At 56.4% G+C, this 5,595-nt stretch overlaps 1 long non-coding RNA gene across 1 annotated transcript; it reads left to right on the top strand.

The window, feature by feature from the left end:
* Positions 1 to 2,404: 2,404 nt before the first annotated feature.
* LOC120388168 lies at positions 2,405 to 4,740 on the top strand. The gene is made up of 3 exons (XR_005590510.1): positions 2,405 to 2,531; positions 3,854 to 3,885; positions 4,688 to 4,740. It is a non-coding gene; the product is annotated as an uncharacterized LOC120388168 (long non-coding RNA).
* Positions 4,741 to 5,595: the final 855 nt, after the last annotated feature.

Below are 5,595 nucleotides of genomic sequence, written 5' to 3'. Positions count from 1 at the left end.
GCCCCAGCACAGAATCTCAGCCCAAGCGATGATGATTCAGACAGTGGCTGTTAACGCGGCACCAGCTATAGTCGAGGGGCCCAGCTCACCTCCGCGCCCCCACGGATTGCCATCGGTGTCACTCCATCGCAATCATCTATTGCAATCAGCGGTGTTGCACTGGTGTCAGGCTGGCATCACACAAGGGTGAATCTGGGAAATCAATTTTTGTTATAACCCCCTGTCGTCAGTCACTCCTCACTCTGGGAAACTTCCATCTCTTGTGCTGACTTTTTCCATGCTTGCCTCTGTCCTAGGGTGAATGGTTTTTGGGGGCGTAGCAGCAAAATAGAAGAACCATGGAGCCCGTGCAAGTGGCAGGTGTGATCCTTGTCAGTTTGGCTGCGATTCAGGTGCTCGTGCACATGCTTTGCTGCAGTTCAGAAAACAAAGCTGTAAACTAACCGAGGTCAAACTAGAGTTGCTGGAAATATCTCACCTGAAAAACACTCCACAAAATAATAGGATTTAATTTAAAAAAATCACTGAGAACTGAGAACTTTCAAAAATAGCCAAAAATGTTTCATTCCTAATGGAATTGTTTTCATTTCCATTTTCAAACATCACAATTTTTTTTTTTAAATTTCCCCTGCCCCTGCCTCCCCATTCCCCGTTTTTTGCCGCTCAGGGCAGCAGAATGAATGATGACTGGGGTGATTTTTTGTTTTCATTTTTACCTTTTTATCTTTCTCTTTTTTCTGCTCTGTAACTTTTCAAAACATCTCCAAACTCTGGCGAAATCACTGAACGGGGAAATGAAAGTGTTGCTCTGGCTACACTACAGAACCGTTACCAGCATAGTCTCTGAGTGTACACACAGCGTACACTGACAGAAGCAGTTGTTCTGCCTTGGAGGAACACCATGTCCACAAACAATGTTAGCTACACTGACAGAAACACTCTTCCCCTGCTATAACTGAAGCTGCGCTGACGGGGTTATCTGCATAGGTGCTAGGTGGTCTCTAAGGATTTCAGTGGGAGTTAGGTGCTTTGTTTTCTATAGGCCAATATACTCCCCCCACCCCAGGGAAAAAAAAGTGTCCCGATTTTTCACACTTGCTATCTGGTCACCCTAGATGGCCGACCTGGGTTAAAAGGGGTGGGCGCAGAGAAGCTGAGCGAGGGCTGAAGTTGGCCTCAATGATCCCACGCAGCCCCAGGAAGGAGGGTTGTGGGACTCTGGACCCCCAGGAGGGGAACCCTCCCTCCCCATTCCCCCAGGATGTCAGCTCAGAGCCCAGAAAGAGGGCTGTGATATTCCTCTCCTAAAGGGGGAAGTTAGCACAGGAGGCCTGAGGAACCTTGAATCGAAGCAGAACCAGGGATGGAGTAATCTGATGCCCTAGAAGAGATCTAATCAATGAGACACCATAAAGGGAGGAGGGGTCTTGATTCAAGTGTGCTTGGCCCCTGGCGCTCACCCCTCTGATCCTGTATCCCTGGCCCAGGGGCTTCCCCGCCCCTCCGGATCCCTATCCCAACCCCTGGGGCTCACCCTTCATCCTGGATCCCTTTTGTGTTCTGGATGCTCCCAGCCCCACCCACATCAGTCCCTGGGCTCCTCTGCGCCAGCCTAATCCCCTGCTTTTCTCTCTCTTCCTGGCTGCTCCAATGGTTTTTTAGGACAGGGAGCCATTGTGGGACTCGCCCTCACGACCAGCCTGGCTCTGGCGCTGCTGGGCTGTTTTCTCATGAGGACAGGTAGGTGCCGGTGGGGTGGAGCATGAGCTGGGGCGGGCGGCTGTTCCAGAGCATCACTCTGACACGTTAAATCCCACGCCAATGGCAGTGAAGGGCACGTCTGCAGCTGTAACCCGGCTGAGGCAGGGGATCTGAACTGACTGGTCTGAGATCACCCAGCACTGAGGTCTCTGGGCAGCTGTCCCCTGCACTAACCACTGACCTGTGCAGCCTCTGTGGATCTGTGGCTGCAGGGCTCTGTGGGTTGCTAGACCCCACAGACCAGCAGGGAGGTGCAGCACATCGGGAGCCGAGGTGCACACCGCCAGGGTGGCTCTGTCCTGACAGTCGCCCCAGGTTGTGACGTATACTGAGCTCCCCTAACACTATTTTCTTTCTCTCGGTAGTTCTGTCACGCTGCAGGACTCACAGGTAGGAGGGAGCCTCGCCCTGACCCCCAGCTCCTTTCTGGGGTTGTTCCACAGGGGATGCGAAGGTCTTGGGGGGATCATTGCTGCCCTGCCTGGGACTCTGTCCTGGGTAGCTGACCTGGCCTGTAGCCCCTGGCTACCCACAATGCAAATTCTCCTGGGGTTCTGCGGGGGCCTGACCCTAGTCTGGAAGCCTCACCCCCCTCCGCCCCCCGAGGGTGATGGTGCTGCTGCCCTTCTTCCCCCATCACTAATGGCCTCACCCCACCCCTCCCCCGGCCCCAGCCTCAGGTGCTGCACATGGGACTGACACAGCTCTCAATCCACACAGGGATTCTGGCCCAGACCGGAGCAGCCCAGACTCTGAAGATCAGATCCAGTGTAAGAGCCTATTGTTCTGGCACTGCCCTGGTGGGAGTTCGGCTCCCGCCTTTTGTCCGTCTGTTGGCCGGCATCAGAGTCCGGGGTGTTGGGGCCAGAAGGGGCCCTGGGTAGCCAGGCCAGAGAATCCTGCCCTGATGGGGACTGTTCTCCCTGTTGCCTCAGCCTCTGCCCAGCCCAGTGACGAGGTGACGGGAGCCCCCAGCCATGGGCAGGGACGGGACTGGCTAGAGCTCTGGCAGCGTCTGCCACAAACTGCAGGGTGGCTGCAGGGGCCTGGGCAGACAACTCCCTGCATGGGGAGAAAGGAGACACATGACAGGAACGAACAGCATCGCCCATTATCTGGGCCCCACCCCTTTTCTGAGGCTCCGCCACTGCGCAGTCCATCCCCCCTCCCTCTGTCGCTCTCCCCACCCTCACTCACTAGCTCATTTTCACTGGGTTGGCTCAGGGGGTTAGGTTGTGGGAGGGGGCAAGAAATGTGGAGTTCAGGGTGGAGGGGGGGTCTCCGGGCTGAGGCAGTGGATTGGGATGTGAGAGGAGATGAAGGCTCTGCCTGGGCATGTGGGCTCTGGGGTGGGGCCGGTGATGAGGGTTTGGGGTGCAGGAGGGTGCTCCACACTATGGCCAAGGGGTTCAGAGGATAGCAGGGGGATCAGGGCTGGGGCAGGGGGTTACAACATGGTGGGGGGCAGGAATGGAGGTTCTGGGTGGTGCTTATCTCAAGCAGATCCTGGAAGCAGTGTCATGTCCTCCCCCCAGCTCCTATGTAGAGGCACTGCCAGGCGGGTCAGTGTGCTGCCCAGTCTGCAGGTGCCTTCCCTGCAAACCCCATTGGCTGCAGTTCCCAGCCAATGGGAGCTGAAGAGCTAGCACTTGGGGCAGGGACAGCGTGAGGAGCCCCCAGGCTGCCCCTACCTGTAGGAGTCAGAGGGGAGACATGACACTGCTTCCAGGAGCTGCACGGAGCCAGTGCAGATAGGGTGCCTGACTTAACCCTGCTCTGCCACTGACAGGACTTTTAATATCCTGGTCAATGGTGCTGACTGGAGCCACCAGGGTCCCTTTTCGACTGGGTGTTCCAGTCGGAAACCAGACACATGGCCGCCCTATCCAACATGGGCAGCAGGCTGGGTACCCAGTGTCCATTGGGCCAGCCAGTCCATTAGGGCTCACACTGTGGTGTCCGGTGCTGTCTCTCCTCAGTGGGCCCAGCTGGGGTCAGGGATGGATCTGTGTCCCTGGGGGACGTGGGGCCGTGTCTCTCCGGGGTGTGGGGCGGCTTGTGAGGATGCACTGACCTCGGTTCTCTCCCCCAGACACCGTGGTCACCGGAGCCCACGCTGACCAGGTGAGTCGCCATGACAGTGCTCACAGTTTGCTGGGTTTCGAAAGAACGTTCCCATGGAAACAGGCACCAGGAGTTACAGCTAAATCTGGGAATCCCCTGGGCTGATCCCAGTGTCAGCACCTCAGGCCTGGCCAGTAGTGAGGGTCACCGCGGAGTGATCCCAGCCCCAGGAGATAAATAGTGACCATCTTGGCATGAAGGAGGAAAGAATTGAAGAATCTGAGTTTCATCCTCCAGTCACTTTCATTTCACTGTAGCTCCACTGGAGTCAATGGGATCAGATCCGCCACTGGTGTAAATCAGCCGTAACTCCATTGATGTCAATGAACCAAATCCCCAGTGAGTGTAAATCAGCCTCACGCCTGTGACAGCAATGGAGTGACGCTGATTTACACCAGCTGGGGATCTGGCCCCAGACATGCAATAGAAGAAAAAAGAAGGGTTTGTCTGTGGGTCCCTGATGACAGGGGGAGTTTCCCTGACTGACCCACGGCTTGTCCCATCCCCGGAAGCCCCAGCTGAGGGGAGCGCTTGATCGTATGTGGGACTCCAAGTGCCTGCGTCCATCCCATTGATTCCAATAAGACTGAGGCACACGGTTAAAATTAAGACCCAGGCTCCAGCCCCCTCCTGAGCATGGCGCTCCCCTGCCCCAGCTCTAAGGAGGGGCCATTCCTCTCCTTCCCCTTTGCCGCATCCTGGGGCCCTGCTCAGGGCTCCTGCCCTGGGGCTCCCTTGTAGACAAATTCAGACTGGAAACAGGCTGTAAATGTTGAATCGTGTAAATGTGTTGACGTCCCAGCAGCCCAGACTGGACGGGGACGTGGCTGTGACGTACGCGGTGGTAGGAAAAGGCAGCTCTCGAGGGCGGGACACCCGGACGGCTTCGTAGCACTGGGTAAGGGTGACACTCTGTGAATAGTCCCACGTGGGATGGGGGTTGTGTAGGGTGACCAGATAGCAAATATGAAAAATCGAGACGGTAGTGGGGTCTATATAAGACAAAGCCCTAAATATCGGGACTGTCCCAATAAAATCGGAACATCTGGTCCCCCTAGTTGTTCTCCCCACAAAGCCAGTGTAGGGAATGGCCGGAGGTGCAGGATCTAACCCAGCCTCCCTGCCAACTCAGAGCCTCCATCTTCTCCACCTGCTACCAAGGTGTGTGCTGGGACCCCTCACTGGCTGCCCCTCCCAGGCCCAGATCTCACTCACCTGGAGCCTGATCCCCAGCCCTTCCCCAACATTTTATAACTCCAAGAGCCAGCGGTTCAGACTGGGGAGTGAGCAGCATCTGAGCCAGGGGCTCAAAGGCAGGGAACTACCCCAGCTCTCCATGAAGATAAGGGAATAGGTGAATAACCCAGGGCTGTCACCAGCCCATTGCTGGGGAATGCTCCCCTGCCCAGCGCTCAGGGAGATATTGGGAACAGGTGGGGGGCAGCTGCATTTGAGCTGGTCACTGGGATTCCCTCTCACTTCCCCACAGGATTCCCAGTGCCCCACAAGCCTGCGTGAGCCCCACACTCACTGCCAGCCTAAGCAGAGCCCCAGGAAGGAGACGGTGATGGAGCCTGTTTACCAGCCAGCAAGAAACCACCTTTGGGTCAATCGATGACACAGGGAAAGTTCAGACTCTTCTTGGGCAGTGGAAGCCGGGTGTGGCCAAGGCCGGGCTTCGTGTCACAGCTCGTTGTTCTAGTTACGGCA

This window comes from Mauremys reevesii, linkage group 22, assembly GCF_016161935.1.
Source record: "Mauremys reevesii isolate NIE-2019 linkage group 22, ASM1616193v1, whole genome shotgun sequence".
NCBI classification, from domain to species: Eukaryota; Metazoa; Chordata; order Testudines; family Geoemydidae; genus Mauremys; species Mauremys reevesii.
The sequence above is the reverse complement of the archived record's forward strand: the minus strand, read 5'-3'. Positions and strand labels throughout refer to the sequence as shown.